We start from the raw sequence: 18,092 nt of genomic DNA, 5'->3' as shown, positions 1-18,092 counted from the left end.
TCTCCAGACGACTTGTGATACGGGAGACCGGAGATGACCTTCAGAATTTCCTGACGGGTGATGTCCCCTCCAGCAGTTCTCGGCCCTCATCGGAAAGTGAGGGCAAGGTGACAGTACTGAGGAAAGCCTCTATCTGGGCAGGAGAGGACTGTGAGTCCGAGGTATAAAGGCGGAGGTAGAAGGTCACAAATTCATCCACTATGTCCTGCGGGTGAGCGAGGATGTCCCCTGATTGGGCCTTGATGGCCGGTATAGCTAGGGTCCACGCTCTTTGGTGAAGTTGTGCAGCCAGTAAATGGCCAGCCTTCTCCCCTTGTTCGTAATGCCGTCCCTGCAGGTGTTGCAGCGCATATTCAGCCTGGGAAGTAAAGAGTTCATTCAAAGCCATACGGGCTCTCTCCAAGTCCCTGTGGGTGGAGAGGGAGGGGCGGGCTGTGTAGTGCTGTGTCAGGCATGTGATGTCAGTTTCTAGGGTTGCTTGCTGCACAGCCCTGTCTTTATTTGCCAGTGCGGTATCACGCATCATGTGTCCCCGTATCGTTGCTTTAGCCGCAGCCCAGGTAATCCTCCTGGATGTCACTGACCCAAGATTGTCCCGGACGTATGTGGATGTGTGGGCCTGCAGTTGCGCCTTCCCCTGAGGGGTTCGGTAGTGGTGGACAGCGAATCGCCATGGCTTGTGGCCTGGGGACACCATGCCCAGCTGAAGGACTAGAAGAATCGGGGAGTGGTCCGACAAGCCCCCACTCAGTATGTGAGAGTCCTGCACTTGTGCCACAAGGCTGTGTGAGATGAGAAAGTAATCCAGTCGGGATTGGGCACCTTGGACTGGGGATAAGAAGGTATATTCGATATCACCCAGGTGTGTCAGTCTCCATAAGTCCACCAGGCCGTTGTCGTGCATTACGTCAGACTGTAAGGCTCTTTCTCCATTATTGATGGTGTCCAGAGGCCCGGTCCTGTCTAATATGGCATCACAGGTCAGATTCCAGTCTCCGCCGATGATGTACCGGGAAGCTCCAATCTCTGTCAAGAGACAATTGATGCTGAGAAAAAATGTTCTTTTGGTATCTATTGGGGCATATACGGATCCCACACATAACGAGGCGCCTCCTAGCTTCAGATTGGCAAATATATATCGCCCCTCCGGATCAGTCCATGATTTGGTAACTGTAAAGGGTGGACTCTTCTGCAGCAATATCTTAGTCCCACATTTCTGCAGCACACCGGTCTGTTCGTCCAGCGGAGGGGTGCTACAGCTGGACAGCGCAGTCCCCGCCCAGTCCCTTCGCAGTTTATCAGATTAGAGCCTGGTCAAGTGTGTTTCCTGAAGGAGGGCTATATCCACTGGCTTGGTATTGAGGTACGAAAGTATTTTCTTCCGTTTAATGAAATGGGTGAGCCCATTAAGGTTCCAAGAGATAACCTGTAACGAGGGAGACAGGGCATACAGACGTCCAGTCATGGGGGAAAGCTAATAGGAGCGGCAGGGCGAAAGGTGCGAAGAGATGAGGTAGAAAGATAGGGGAGGGGGTGAGGGATGTGGGGCACTGTATAATACAGGACCAAGAGAATTGTGAGTGGAGGAAAAGGGTGTGAAGGAAGGTAGAATGAGTAAAGGGAGAAATAGAAAGAGACACCAAGGGGAAAAGAAAGAAGAGGCGAGCAAAAGGCAGAGGGCAAGAATATAGAATATATGTGTGGACGGGGGTAGGACGAGAAGGAGGAGGGGGAGGGGAAAGAGAGAGGGTATAAGGGAGGGGTAGGGTGGAAGAGCGGAGCAAGGACAAGCGAAGAGACAGACACACCAGAACAGAACCAGCCCCGTTCAGGGGAGGGGGGATAGCAAAGAACAAAAAGAAAAGAAAGGGAGGAGGATCAAAGAAGAAAAGAGTCGAGGAAGGGAAAGGAAAGGAGGGAAGCAGGGGAGAGAAGGAAAAGGGGGGAACAAGGAAAAAAATGGAGCAAACTAGAGCCCCAGAGAACCTAAACTTTAATCTGCAGATCTATACCCGGAACTTACTAGTCCCAGTGCAAGGCAAGGCCGGCGGAGCAATGGCCAGGAGCGGGGGCGCAGCGCAGGGTGACCATTATCCATTGGTACTAGCTTCCCAGGGTCCCGGAGCCAGGTTCTCCCCAGGGGGGCATGATGAGATGTAATTTGATCTGGAATCCCTTAACAGGGGGCAAGGCAGGGCAACGCCACACAACCAGAGAACAAACCCACCGAAGGGGGGGGGCCGCGAGACAATAAAGGGGGGGTGGAGCGGAATGTAAGTAAATATAAGGAAGATAGGTTGCAAAGAGCAATGCGAGAATCCCAAAAAGGAGATACAACAGTGAAAAACAATCAATCGTCATTATATTAACAGCTATATTATTAGAGCAATTGCGGGGCCACTAGGCCTAAGGCTCATGTATTGTCCCACATACCATCAGTTCCAACAGGGTATGAACAATCCTCATGAATCTACTGGACCCCCACTTTATGTATGCAAGAAAACTTTGCTTGACAAGAATAACAAAGGTATAGCAAAACACCCAACATTGTGCAGGAATGAAAAGAACTGTACTCAGCCAGCCGATGGGTCAATGAAGGGTCTGCCGTCCCCAGGCCGAGGAGAAGCCGTGGTCGCCAGGTTCTCAGTTCCTGCGATCCAATAGGATATAACAGGTTCAAGTGGGCTCTGCTAGGGGCTTTAAAGGGGAGCGGGATTTGTCTCTGTCCGCCACCTGCATGTGAAGCGCCACTGCATGCAGCATTTGTCCTCTGTCATCGTGGCTGTTGAGGAGTCTCTCCAAGTCCCGTCCCCTGGGGCAAGGGAGAGAAGGGTGGTGGACAGACCCTGACCCTCGTGGGGCAAGGTCGTGGGAGGGAGTGTTCTGATCTGCAACCGTTGTGTCTCGGTGTGGAGTCAAGGTGGAAGAGCCCGTGAGCGACAGACCATCCAGGAAAGAGCATAGGTCTTCCGGGTCATAGATGTCTTTGGATGCGCCATTTTTTGTTATCCACATTCTCGCGGGTCGAACAGGCTGTATTTCACCTCCAGCTGGCGTAGTCGAGGGTGGAGGGCCAGGAATGCCCTTCGACGGTCACTGGTTTCCTTGGAGAAGTCTGCCGATATTCGAATTTTGTGTCCATCCAGCTGGCAAGGACCTTGTGTATGTGCCTTCTGTATAAGTTGGCGGGCTTGTGTATGGCATAGTAGGCAGGATATAATCGTTCGGGGGCGGACGTCTGTGCCATGTCTCCTGGGGCCCAATCTGTGAGCTCTTTGGAACTCCGAGGTTGGTTCAAAGGTAATACCAGTCAGCCTAGGCAGCATGTCTCGCAGGAATCTGTGAAGGTCCTCTCCCTCAATGTTTTCAGGAAATCCTAAAAAGCGGACATTGTCCCCCCGGCTCCTGTCTTCCAAGTCTGACAGCTTGCTGCGAAGAAAGAGGAGTTCCTAGTCTCTGTCCTGGAAAGAAGAGGCATGGGCTTCCACTTTTGACACCTGTTGTTCCAACCCCAGGATGCTGGTCTGAAAGCTTGCAATTTCCATACGGATAGATTTTGTTTCCGCAGTCAATGAAACCATTGCTCTATCCATCCCCTCCAATCTGCGTCCAACTGCCGAAACTTCCTGAAGGATACGATCCATAGTGGATTCCTGGGCTGAGTCCACCATATCGTGGTGTGTGGCAGATGGCTGTGCCACCGACGTAGGAGGGGCTCCTTTAGTCTGGAGTAAGGCCTAAAAAAAGAGCAACTGTCTCGCCGGCTTGCCCGAGTTCTTGTAGGACGACCGGCTGCCTGGCATCTCCGGCCTCAGTCGCAAAGCCTGGTGGCGGCTGCGTGGGGGGAGGACTGGGGGTCTCATGGGTCTCCTCCCGATGCTGCAGTTGGTCCCACTCTGTATGGACGGGTAGGTGGATGGGGGGGATAGGCTGAAGGGCTCTGGATCTCACTGTAGCGTAGCTGAGGGGTGGCTCAGTCCCAGCGGGGACCGCAGCACAGTCCGTGCTCTATTAATGGAAGGAGGTTGCAGTCCGGAGGTAGAAGGTGTCTGTCCGTCGCGATAGCAATGTGAGGACAGAGCGCGCTCCGCAGACTCAATGTGCAGGGGCAGAGGTACTCTGCTAGGCGGGGAGCACCGGCTCCTCTGGCGTTGTGGCATGGGTCATCTCCAGGAGGTCCCTGCGACAGGCGGTACACACTCTCCCACCTCACGATGATGCACAGTGGGTCCACCTGGCGCACCTAAGATAACTGGGCAGGGACGAAGTCGAGAAGGCAGCCCAAGGGGGGTGTTGTTCAAGCCATGGTGACAAACTCTATCTCACAGTCCCCGGCAGTGAGCCTAGCCCCGATGAGGGCTCCTCCAGGCTCCCAGCTATCGCAAGTAGCATAACGTTGGGGGGGGGCGCAGGCGTACTAGGTCCAGCAGGTTTGGCAGGGCATCCAGCAGTAAGAGGAGGCTGACTTGTCCCTCCATCCTCCGTCGTGGCCCCTAGTGGTTCACAGCCCCCCTCCTTGACAGCAGGATGGGGGGGCAGGCAGGCGTAGAAAAAAAGCAGATGGACCCCCAATGGGGGAGGAGGGCAGGGTCCTGCAGGGCCCCCGGCACGATGGGAGTCTCTCCGTGGCACTAGGTGTCCCCCCTAGGAGGGTGGCTTGGGGAACGCCGCAAAAAGCAGGTTACAAGGGATCACGGTTCCAAGGCTCCGGAGTCCCGGAGTCCCAAGCCCCACCGCAGACTGCGCACCAGCAGCAAAGTGGGAAGCTGGTCAGCGCAGCGGTGGGGGGAAGTTGATGAAGGCTTGGCACCCAGGAGGGCCCGCTCCGCTCCTGGGCCGCCCGTTCATCCTCGATAGCGCCCGGCTCTGAGAATACAGGAGGCCTTGGCTCTGGGCTCCTTTCCAGGCCGCTCCGATGCGGCACCGATCTCTCAGGGGCCGCTAGTCTGCGGTGCTTTTAAGAAGTGGCCCTGCCATCACGGCGCTCTCCAGACTCCTCTGTGCCCCCGGGAAGAGGCTTTGTGCCCCCGCAGTGCCGCCATCTCCGGTCTGGGCCCAGCCGCCTCGTGGAGCACACAGATCAGGCAGCCATCACACTCCATGGACAGACCACGCCCCGGCAAGTGGGCTTTGTGAGGGGAGGCATGTAGTGGAGGGGCTGTGGATTACGACGTGTCTCAAGCTGTGCTCAGCAAAAAAGTCCCACCCCCTTCATGGCCATGCCTCCCTCCTCCTCCTCACGAATACGATGACGGTAAGTCCCGCAACCTACTAACAAGGGAAGAAAGGGCACAGTTACATACCCACCGACTCCACCCACCCTGCTTCGCTCCCGCAAACCTTCACTGCAGCACAACCCATACACCCCACAGCAAGAGTTATTTACCCGACACAAGGCAAATCCAACCTGACCATAGTACATACAAACACCCCACACCCAAAAACACTGACACAAGAGACCAGGGTACAAGAGTGTGCCTCCAAAACACAGGGCACACATACATTGTTATTTCAGCTCACAGAGCTAACTATTCACAACAAGGCCAATGGCCAGTCCATAGTGCCAGATGTGTTTGGGCTACAATGGCCCCAATCTGACTCCCAAAAGTGTACAGTACTCCATCTTATGGGGCATCCAGGCACCTCAGGGAACAGGGGCAGGGATAGTGGGGGTAGGGAATTGCGACGGGGTGGGGCTTGGACTTGCGCTAGGAAGGTGGAGGGGCTTTGGCTTTGGAAGGTGGGGGTGTGTGCTTCGACCGGGTGGAGCCAGATGGAAATGGCTCAGCTAGGGGCTTCTTCCTCTCTGGTGAAGGTGCACGGGAATGTGAAGGGTGGACAGGGGCGGCCAGTGAACTGGAAGGAGTGGAAGGGGCAAGGAGGTGTGCATGCTTAGGGACAAAACGGGGTGGGCCAGTGGGTTGGAAGAGGTCAGCACGGGAGAGAAAATGTTTCTTGGGTGCAATTGGGTTGGGGCTGAAGGAGGGCGTGGGAGTGGAGACAGAGGGTGTGGACGTAAGTGGTGTACGGGTGCGTGTCATGGGTGCAGGTGACTGGACTGTACGCTGAGGTGTGGTGGATGTGTGATGGGTGGGTGTCTTGGTGCGTTTGTGTGCTTTTGGAGGAGGGGGGGTGGACACAGTGGGAAAAGACAGGCTGCCAGTGTGGATGTATGTTGTGTGGGTGTCTGCAAGTCTGGTGAGTATTCTGCATGTGTCTACTACAGTAGTTGTGGTGAGTGCATGTGTGGTGTCTGGGGTGCATGTCTGGATGTCTGCTATTGTGGTGAGTGCAGGAATAGGCTCAGCAACAGCGACTGAAGGTGCAGTGCTTGTGGGTGTGCATGTAGAGTAGACAGACAGGGAGGCAGAAGAGGTGGGCACACTAGGGTAAGTGGATGTTGCTGTGTGCACATGTGTATGTTGGCTGTGTGAATGCTTGTGGTGGGAGGTGTGGTGCTTGTGTTTAGAAGTGTGCTTTTTGTGTTTTGAGGTGCTTGACTGGGTATCAGATTGTGTGCTTTGGACAGGTGAAGGGAGTTGGGTGCTGGAAAGAGTAGAGGAGGTTGGAGGGGGGACAGAATGACCAGGGAAACTGGCTGCCATCCAAGAGAAGGCCAGAGCCTGAAAAGATCTCTGTAGGCCAGACACGGCACCGTGAATGCCATCCAGATAGGAATTTGTCTGCTGCATCTCTGATGCTAGCCCCTTGATGGCATTGACAATGGTAGTCTGCCCTACAGAGATGGTTCTCAGGAGGTCAATAGCCTCCTCTATGAGGGCAGCAGGGCTGACTGGGGCAGAGGAGGAGGTCCCTGGGATGAAGGAGATGCCCACCCTTCTGGGTGAGCGGGCAAGGGCAACTCGGTGGGGAGCAAAAGGGAGGGCAGTGATGGTGTGGGGGTGGCAGAAGATGTCACTGCAGGGGTGTGCCCACTAGGATTCTGCCACTGCCAGGGAGCCCCCATTGGAGGAGGTATCGGATTCACTACCTCCAGTGGTAGTTGTCTCCCACATGGTACTCCCCTCACCCTCCAACCCACTGGTCCCCTTGGCGTCGGATGACTCTGTCTCCGAGGATCCATGGGCCTCTGCATTCCCACTTGCCGGTGCCTCAGCTCCCTCACCAGATGATGCTGATGTACACAAACAACACAAGAGAACAGGGATCTGGAGACAAAACAGGAGAGACACTTGTAAATATCTGAAAGGAGTGAACATAGTGGCCAGACATACACCCACCCAGAAGACCCTCCAACAGGCAGCTCCTTCCACTATGCACATGACCATGAGTACTCACCCCCTTGTGACTGCTGTGCAGCCTTCAAGCGCCCATCCAGGTCTGGGTACGCCACCGCCAGGATGCGTAGCATGAGGGGTGTCAGTGCCCGACGGGCACCCCTTCCACGTTGGGAGGACTTCCCCAGCTGGGGCTCACAGATTTTTCAAGCCGAGCGCCGCAGGTCCTCCCACCTCTTCCTGCAGTGGGTGCTCCACCGGTTGTAGACCACCAGCACCTACGTGGCGACGGCATGCCAAATTGCCCTCTTCTGGTAGGCACTGACCTAAAAGGGAGACACAGAAATGTAACACAGAGGTCAGGCACTTGGAAAATATGTACATCTGGCTATATGTCCACTATGGGACAGACAGTACTGAGAGACTTACAGAACATACACACACACCATGGCATGAACCATGGCCCATGTGGGTTCAGAGGTGAGCACATATGTACTTACAATACCATCCATTACACCCAAACAGTGACCCCAAACCCCTGACTCACCTGTACCTCTGGCCATCTGTAGAGCTTGGCGTACAGGGGCAGGATCGTGTCCACTAGCCTCTCCAATTCCTCCTGGGTGAAGGCCAGGGGGCTTTTCCCTGCAACATGAGCCCCTTCCATGACCAGAGGCAGGACACAGCAGTACACTCAGTGGAGTACCTGCTCGCACGAGATCAGGGAGTCAAATGAAGTTGGGGTTCCGAATTTGCATACATACCGCGGCGGTGTGCACCGTCACCACCGGCGGCGATCATGATACGTCAGGATTCCCCATTGGCATTCATGTTAACCAATGATGGTGTGAACGGCAGTAAACATCGCCTTACGCTGTTACGTCAACCGCTAGCGGTATGAGGTCACTTCTACAACGACAGTTCTGGATTACAGGGGGCAGACATTTTGGCCATAACTACGCATTAATAAAAATGATATTTGCACAATGCAGGCCCTTTTGTTCACCTAACACACCTATGCATGTGACCATTAACAATACCACACATATCAAACCCTGTTCACTCATTAAGGTCTAGATAAAATTCTGTCAAGAACATATCACTTTTGAGTCCCTACAATCAATAAGCGGTGTACAATGAATGACAATGTGTGTTCTTCACACGTGTTTCAAATCCCTCCTAGGTACCGACCCTTGTGGTGAGGAAGGGCCCCATCGGTGTACAGACCACTTGTTGATTTGCGGACCATGGTGGAGCGCCACATCATAATCAATTACAGACTCAACCGTGCAACTATTCTCAAACTTTGTGCATTACTGGATCCTGCACTAACTCTGGCAAATTGTAATCAGCATGCCATCCCTACTGAAGTGCAGGTGCTCTCTGCACTCCATTTCCTGGCCACGGGCTCATTGCAAGTGACAGTAGGCATGGGTGCAGTATTTTCACAGCCAATGTTCAGCATTATACTGACAAGATTTCTAAATGCATTTGTACGACACCTGCAGTCCTATGTGAGGTTTCCCCAAAGTAATGACCTCCCTGCCATCAAATCTGACTTCTGTGAGTTTGCAAACATACCCCATGTGATCGGTGCCATCGATGGCACCCACATACCTATTATACCCCCAAGAGTCATTGAACAGGTGTACAGAAACAGAAAGAACTTTCACTCCATGAACATCCAATTGGTGTGTACTGCAGACCAATACATCTCACATGTGAATTCCATGTTCCCCAGTTCAGTCCATGATTCCTTTGTGCTGAGGAACAGTAGTGTGCTACACAAGATGGAACAACTACAAGAGGACAGAGCGTGGATGATAGGTAGGTGTTTCTGTCAGTAACTGCCACCTAGCAGACAGCTAGGCTGTCTGACTCAGAGGCTTGACACTGACTGCTCTATGTTGCATATTTTTCTAGGGGATTCTGGCTATCCCAACTTGCGTTGGCTCCTGACACCATTTAGGAATCCTGGACAGATGAATAGAGGAATTAAAAGGAGGCCCATGGACGTACTAGGAGGGTGATAGAGCACACAATAGGTCTCCTGAAGGCAAGATTTCGTTGTCTTCATATCTCTATGGGTTCCCTGGCCTATGGGCCTGAAAAAGTGTGTAGAATAGTGGTGGCCTGCTGCATGCTGCACAATGTGGCAGTGAGAAAGTCTATCCCCCTCTTGGATGTGGATGGTGCTGTAAATCCTGACCAGCTTCCTCAGAGAAGGGACAAGAGTGATGGTGATGATGAGGAAGGGGAAGATGTCAATTCCAGGACCCAACTGAAGCAACTCTACTTCCAGTAACTATGTGGGACTAAGGGCTTGGATTGGTGTTTGTGACACTTACTGTCAGTGTGCTTTGTCATCTAGTGGTGGTTTGAATCTACTGTTTGAAACTGGGTCCAGGTCTGCATGGTACCAAATACAATTTTGTTCTGTTTTTTTTCACAACATTTAGGCACACAGGTGTACTTTCATGCTACGCATTACCAATAAAGTAGTTATCAGCCAGTTGCATCCATACTTCACTTTATTCACACATTATGACAGGGGACAATGTTACAGGTGTGATATGTGCTTTATTTGTGGCAGGGATTGAATAGTGCAATTTACAGTGATGGTAGTTGGTCATGGGTGGTTGACCTCAATGCAAACATGGTGGTAGCCTTGTTGTTAGTATTGATGGGTCCATCAATGCTTACATGAGTTCTTATTGAGTGTTAGCACTGTTTGGTGGTTGATTCTGTGGGATGGTTGGAGGGCAGATTGTTGCAGAGTTACATTTTGGAGGGGGGCTTGTTTTTGGCATGGGTTCCAGTCCCATATCTTGGCCTTAGGGTCTGTTTGGGCGCCTGCTGTTGACCGAGAGGGGATGACATGGTTGTACCTTGTGTTTCCTCTGAGGGTAGTTTGTGGAATGTTGCTGCTGTTGATGTCATTGTCCGGTCTGTCTCCTGTGCTGTAGTGGGGGCCTCCTGTCCTTTGTGGGTCTCAGACTGGGTTTGTACCAGCTGCAGCAGTGCTCCTGCTATGCTGGCCATTGTGGCGTTGTGCTGTTTCCACTGCTTCATGGCCTCTTGGTAGTGTTCCTGCAGCATCCTCTGACTACGCTCCAGGGTGGATACTATCTGTGCCAATTTGTCATGAATATGCTGGTAGGCCCCCAGGACCTCAGCAATCACTTCCTGAGCTGCAGCATCCATCCTGTAGCCTCCCCCCTGGGTCACTGTGGCCCTACCACTGGGCCTAGCCCCTGTGCCTGTGTCCCCTGCACAGGTCTGGTGATACCACTTGTACTGGGGCCATCATCTTTCTGCCTGTTGGTAGGGGGTGACTGTGGCCTCTGTACCTGTGTTCCACCACACAGGTGTGGGGACGGTTGCCTTGGGCTGATGTTATTGGCTGGGTGGTAGGGGTGTCAGTGGCATCCTGAGTGGGGCTGCTGGATGGTGACATTCCAGGACTGTGTGAGGGGCCAGCCTGCTTATCAGTGTCCAGGGATCCATCCCCAGTGTCCTGTGTCGTCCCTCTGTCTCCCTGGGGGGCACTGTCACTCCTTGTCCTGTCCGTCAGGGTAGCATGGGTGGTGGTGCCTGTTAGGGGAAATGGACATGTCTGTTACAAATGCATGATCGGATGGGGTGCACAGGGCTGGGTTGCTTTGCGCAGGTTTAACTTTTTGGGGCCATGCAGGGTGCCTTTGTGAGGTTTTCACTGCATTGTGTTTCAGATGTGGAGTGGCATTGTGTGTGGTGTAGTGCCATTGTGAATCCTTGCAGGGGTAGGTGGCTGTGCACAGGGGGAGGGATGTGGGCCTGTTAGTGGGTTTGTGGGCATGCAGGGGGAGTGGATTCAGTGGCTGTGGGCTGGGTGGGGTAGTGGTCCTGGTGGGTGTTGGTGGGGTGGGGTGGGGTGGTGCATGCATTCCAGGTGTGATGTATATGGGGTAAATGTAGACGACCTACCCAAGTCCATTCCTTCAGTGAGTCCCTCAGGGTGCAGGATGGCCAGTACCTTTTCCTCCCAGTCGGTGTATTTGGGTGGGTTGGTGGGTGGTGGTCCTCCCCCAGCCTTCTGGACTGCAATGTGGTGCCTTGATGCCATGGCCCTGACCTTCCCCTGCAGGTCGTTCCATCTCTGGCGGATATCGTCCCTGGTGTGTGGATGGTGTCCCACTGCATTAACCCTGTTGACAATGGTCTGCCATAGCTCATCTTCCTGGCGATGGGTGTGTGCTGCACCTGAGCCCGAATATTTGTGGCTCCACCTTCAGGATCTCGTCCACCATGGTCCTTAGCTCCCTTTCTGTGAAGCATGGATGTTTGGGGGTGACATGGTGACGGTGGTGAATGGTGTCAGGGGTGGAATCGCAGTGAGGGTGCTCTTCTGTGGGTCGGTGTGAGTCTTGTGTATAGTGGCATTCGGTGTCTGCTCCTGCTGCTCTCTGTCTTCTTTGGCCTGGTTTTGTTGCAAAGGATTGTGGAGTGGGTATGTGAGTGTTTTATGGTGTTGTGGATGTGTGTCAGGTGTGTGGGTTTCTAGCTTATCCAATGTATGCACTTCTTGCTGTTGGGTCCACTTGCCGCCCTTGGTGGTCGGCACCGCCAATGGTTGTTCGACTTCCACTGACCGTCAAGGTGATTTGTGCATCATTATTTGGAGGGCAGGATGTGGGTGTGCTCGGTGGTGGCGGGTCAAAGGTCCAGCATTTCTACTGATAGGGTCCTGGCGGTGACTGGTGGACTGGTGATTTTTGTCAGGTTCCGGATTTTGGTTAATTATGTGGAGGGTTTCTATTCACTGCCAACGGCGGTCTTCTGTTCACCGCCGCCACGGCGGTCAGCGGTGTTTACTGCCATGTTCATAATGACCGCGTTGTTCTCTACAAACTTTTTTCTTGCTTGCAGTTTATTTTGTTACCGTTACATTACTGATGCAATATAATGGTAACAATCTATTAATATAAGTATGTTATTTTTTTGGGATAACTGTCTCATTTGTGTTGCAATTTCCATTTGGATTACGGGTTTTTTACATATCATTTGCTACAATAATGATCTGGTGATCTGATGAATTAGTCCCTCTCCCCACAAAAGGCCTAGCCAGTAGACTTCGGGCCAGATTTTCTCATGCCTCAAGATGTGGACTCCAGCTGAATGCAAAATACAGAAAGCTACTTGTACTAGTCTGTGGTGGGATACGTGTAATTTTAGTCTACACAAACAGTGAAAATCAGTTATACATATTTACATTGGATGTATCTTCTATTGGGTTTATATACAGGCCTCCAGAACCGCATAGTGGGCCAGATGTATGACCATTTCATTTTGCGAGTCTCCAATTGTGACTTTTTTGTGAGGCGAGTGGCAATTAGAGACTCACAAAATGACATGTACAAATGTGTCTCTGACACGTTTAGCGATTCCCAATGGGGTCCCAAAAACATTCCTCATCAATATTCATTAGGTAGGTCGCAAATTGCGACCCCATTGGGAATGGCCACACTCACAGAGGTGGTAGCCTATTGGGTACAGCAGACTACTATGTCTGTGACTGCTTTTTACATAACCAAGTTTTTTTGGGGAAACACAGCATATTTTCTTTACAGGAAAATAGGATGCATTTTAAAAAACAAGCATTTTCAATGCAAGGGGTCTCACATTTGTTTGAGTTTGAGCTACTGGCATTGTAAATTCATAACTGGACCACATAAATTGGTCAACCCAGCCTCATAATTTGGTCTTTTCCTGCCACATAATTCAGTGGCCCTGCATATAACTAAAGCACTTCCATTTCCCTTTTTCCTCTATATACAGCCCAAAATTAAAACGTTGACATTTAGCATGGTAATTTAAATCTGCCATGCTAATTGAAATAGTATACCACTTTGACCACCCCACCTTTAGATTTGTTGATTAGCTAACACAATTCCCAAAACAAGACAGCCATGAAGGAGTAGCGAGAGAAATAAATAAGAAGGGTCACCCAAACATATCAAGAGTGTTCAAACTGCCATAGTGCACTAAGAATGTTAAGTTGGCCTAAATCATGGTCACAACAATAACAATGCAATAAGGAGACATTAGTAGAACATATACAATTACCATACAAACTCAATAAAAACCTTTATCAGAAATTAACATTTGGCATTAGGCTGTAATGCCCAAAACAGCCCCTAGAGAACCCCACAAATAAATAGTGTTTGAAAGAAATATGGTCACATAGTTAGCCCCTAGAGGACATAACCTCATAAAAAAATGACTGAAAGTATTGCAGTATAACCATGTATCTAGCCCCTAAATGACATAACACATTATACATTTTCAAAGCTATCAGATATACTACAATGACATCACATACAAAACCCTTAAAAAAAAAACTAACATTAGCTATAAAATTAAAATTCCAAACATGACAGAGATTTAAAAGCACTGAATGGAGGAAGGGGTTATTATATTGGGGTCCCCACTAACCTAGTGTAGGGACCCAGAGATGATCTAGCCAGAAAGAGCAGGTTGTGGTGAATGTTTTGAAGGTGATCACATTGTCCTAGGACCACAACATCTGTGTTATGAGCAAAAACATTTTGTAAAAGAACGTCCTGCAAAGCATTATGGGACGACCAAGGGCAGCCAATATTGCAGTATGTTGACTGTAATGATTAGAGCAGCTCTTAGAGGACACCACAATAAAAATATAATTTGTAAGAAACATGGTCATGCAACCATATAATTAGCCCCTAAGGGGCATACCCACATGAAAATAGAATGGCACAAATTAATGTAGTGCAACCATATATTTACCCCCTAAAGTGTCTTATACATTTTCAGGCCTAGCAGGACTACTGCAATACTAAGGCCCATAGAACACAAACTATGCCAAGCTGGAAAACAAAAGTTCCAGCCATAAGAGAGCTTAGAAAGGGACTGAATGGTGGGTGGGGTTGGTATTTTGGGGTCCCTCGAAACGAGCCGTTTGCGACATGAAAATATCTACACACATCTGGCAGTTGGAATATATAGCCTACTTTGCCCATTCCCTAAAATGCTTCTATTTATTTACCACAACTCCTTTTTTGTTCCACTGACAATTAGTTAGTTTAGCACTGACATTCAGCGTTCTTTGGCTTTCCCTACTAAACCATTACTTTCCTACTTTTGGAGCATTTCCAGTATTGGATCCTGTTCCAGATCTCTATTAAAGATGAAGCTGGATTTGGCAGTGAATAATACATTTAGAGATCTAGCAAACCTAGTGATTGTAGAGAATGGGTTAATTGCTCATATTTTGGCCTAGATAGAAGAGGGCCTAGTGCCTTCTTGTGGCACATTACCATAATTCTTTATGATGCTAATGTGGCCCCACGAGGCCAAATTTGCCCACCATATTTACAAAGTGGCGCAATGCATGCATTGCACCACTTTGTAATCCCTTGTGCCACATTATGCCTGCACCAATCATAATGTATGCAAGGGCTGCGTTTTCCCCGTTGATGGAATCTACGGCCCAGATTTAAGAAGCTTTAGAGCCACATTAGCATCATTCTTTTTACGCTGATGTGGCGTTAAAAATCTCAGTGCCACATTTGCAAAATGGTGTAAGGCATACATTGTACCACTTTGTAATCCCTTGCACCACATTATGCCTGCATCAGGCATGATGTATGCAATGGGGCATTCCCCCATTAAGGGAGGGTGAAAAAATGGCACAAACAAATCTACACAGAGAAGGTGTTAAAAGGAGACACACCAGTATTTATAATGCGCCTCAATGTGCTTTGCAGGAGTAGCAGCAACATCTTTTACGCTAATCCTACAAACCGCCAAACAATCATAAAAAATATTGACACTAGTTCCCTAACTACCACCATGTGCACCTTATCTTAAATATGGCGGACACATGGTGGTGCTGGGGGGGGGTGCTTGGATGCAGCGCTACTTTTTTGCCAGCTATTTTTAACACCTGTGCAGAGCAGGCTTTAAAATGGGGCATACCATTGTTTTCAATGGGCTGATATGTACTCTGCAGTATTAGCACCAATATTTTGGTGCTAATCCCGCACAGTACATCAATAGTGTCAAAAGAGTTGATGCTATCGCCCCTACTGCGTGCCAAGGTTCACCGTATATTAAATACGGCGCACAGATGGTGACATTGAGAGGGTGCTAAGAGGCGCAGGAAATGTGGCTTTAATCAAGGCCTTTGTCTTCTAAATCATCACATTATAAATAGATCTTGTGTAATAATTGAACAAACTGTCGTACTTCAAAGCAACCCTGTTATTTTCTAATTCATACTTGCAGTACCTTTATGGAAGGTTGCCTTCTGCGAGTTTCTATGCCCGATGTGGACTGTTCCATGTTTGGCAATTGACAGGCTGCTTTCCTTGGGACTGCTGCTGAGGACATCAGTGTTGATTTCATCAAATAAACTACTTTTTTCCAGACAGTTTATTGCCTGCGGTTCATCTGTACTCTATCCAGGATACCACATAATTTGGTGATGAGCCTTTCTTTTCACAAACTTACGCATTTCCATGTACATGTTGAGGTCCTCACAGAGTATTGTTCTACTTTGAATCCTGACGGTAAGGTGACATTTCCTTTATAAATACAATCGTCAGTCTTTCAAGAGCGTGTGAAATCTTCCTTACACTTTTTAACAGCAACCTGCAGTTTGATTTCACAATCCTTCGAAGGAAGGATGTTGAACTGTTTGGCGGTAGCATGTGTGGTCATTCATGCGCTATTTACCTTCTTTGACACCTTGTGAGCCCCCTCGCCGACATCGTATGCAAGCACAGCATCATCATCACCTCCTACGCCGACGACACTCAACTGATACTCTCCCTCACCAAGGACCCCACCAGCGCAAAGACCAACCTGCAAGATGGAATGAAGGACGTCGCAGATTGGATGAGACTCAGCCGTCTGAAACTGAATTCAGACAAAACGGAAGTCCTCATCCTCGGTAACACCCCGACCGCCTGGGACGACTCCTTGTGGCCCACGGCCCTTGGCACCGCACCGACCCCCTCAGACCACGCTCGCAACCTCGGCTTCATCTTGGACCCACTTCTCACCATGACCAAACAAGTCAACGCCGTGTCCTCCTCCTGCTTCCTCACCATCCGCATGCTCCGGAAGATCTTCCGCTGGATCCCCGCCAACACCAGAAAGTCCGTGACCCACGCCCTCGTCACGAGCCGCCTGGACTACGGCAACACCCTTTATGCTGGGACCACCGCAAAACTCCAGAAACGTCTGCAACGAATTCAAAACGCCTCCGCCCGCCTCATCCTCGACATACCCCGCAACAGCCACATCTCCGCTCACCTGAGACACCTGCATTGGCTTCCCGTCAGCAAAAGGATCACCTTTCGACTCCTCACCCATGCACACAAAGCCCTCCACAACAAGGGACCAGAATACTGCAACCGCCACCTCAGCTTCTACGCTCCCACCCGTCTTCTCTGCTCCACCAGCCTCGCTCTCGCCGCCGTCCCTCGCATCCGCCGCTCCACGGCGGGTGGGAGGTCCTTCTCCTACCTGGCGGCCAAGACTTGGAACACCCTCCCCACCATCCTCAGGACCACCCAGGACCACTCCGGATTCCGGAGACTCCTCAAGACCTGGCTCTTCGAGCAGCAGTAACCCCTTCCCCCTAGCGCCTTGAGACCCGCACGGGTGAGTAGCGCGCTTTATAAATGTTAATGATTTGATTTGATTTGATTTGTGGATTGACAGTGTTGCTGTGGGGATAGCCATTTGCCCGGTTGGACACTGACTTTCAAAGTCAGCGTTGCCGTGGTAACGCATGCTCGCATGGCTCATTGCTTGCTGGGCCCAACTGGGAAATACTTTCATGCCGTACTTTTGACATTCGGAGTCAGCGTTGCCGTGGTAACGCGTGCTTGCACGACTCATTGCTGAGTGGGCCTGGCTGGGGAAATTCCTCCATGCTGTACTTTTGATTTTTTACGCAACGTGTGTGTCTTGTTCAGAACTACATTATGTCAGTGATTCACACAATTGAACTGCCAGTGAGTACTTTTGACGTTTGGAGCCAGCGTTGTCGTGGTAACATGTCCTCGCATGACTCATTGCTTATTGGGCCTGACCGGGGAAATTCCTCCAACCCGTACTTTTGATTTTTGGACACAGCACGTGCGTGTCGTTCAGAACTACATTACGACAGTAATTCACACACTTGATCTGTCAGCGAGGTTCAAACGTGGGAGAACAATTCAAACTAGAAGCTACAGTGACTCGTACACTCCTGAGATCTTTCTTTAGCGAGTTCGTTTTTAACATTTGGCCTTGTCACTCAAATTGGAGTAAGGGTTTATGAGCGAGTTGATTCTACAGTGACTCGCACACTTTCTGCAATATTTATTTTGAAAATAGATAATATTTAAAAGTGTTTTTGTAGTACGAATTGTTTGCAATGGTTATTTAGTTTATGTTAGTTTATGTTATGTAGTGTATGTGTATGCTTTTATTTTCACTATAAGTGTTGTTTGGTTGTTTCATTGGTCATGCAGCCTTCAAATTTACCTGTGGCTTTTCTGCCTGAGCCAGGCATTCCTACAGTCAAATGGCACCATTAGTGCAAATCTTATGAAAGCTATTCGGTAGCTATTGATGGGTTGACTGTTTCAGCCTTTAGGAAGAAAGCTATTTAGTACAATTGCCTGGGAACAGAAGGACAAAACAATTTTGATCACCAGCCTCGCGCACAACCTTTGTCAGCTGATCAATAGGATGTTTTTACGGAGGCAATTAATAGACTTGAAAATCATTCCAAGGATAATCTTAGTATTATTGTTGAAAGACACAATTTTTTCACTCGGA

The sequence above is a fragment of the Pleurodeles waltl genome, chromosome 11 (assembly GCF_031143425.1).
Source record: "Pleurodeles waltl isolate 20211129_DDA chromosome 11, aPleWal1.hap1.20221129, whole genome shotgun sequence".
Lineage (NCBI taxonomy): Eukaryota > Metazoa > Chordata > Amphibia > Caudata > Salamandridae > Pleurodeles > Pleurodeles waltl.
Note: the sequence above shows the minus strand (reverse complement) of the source record.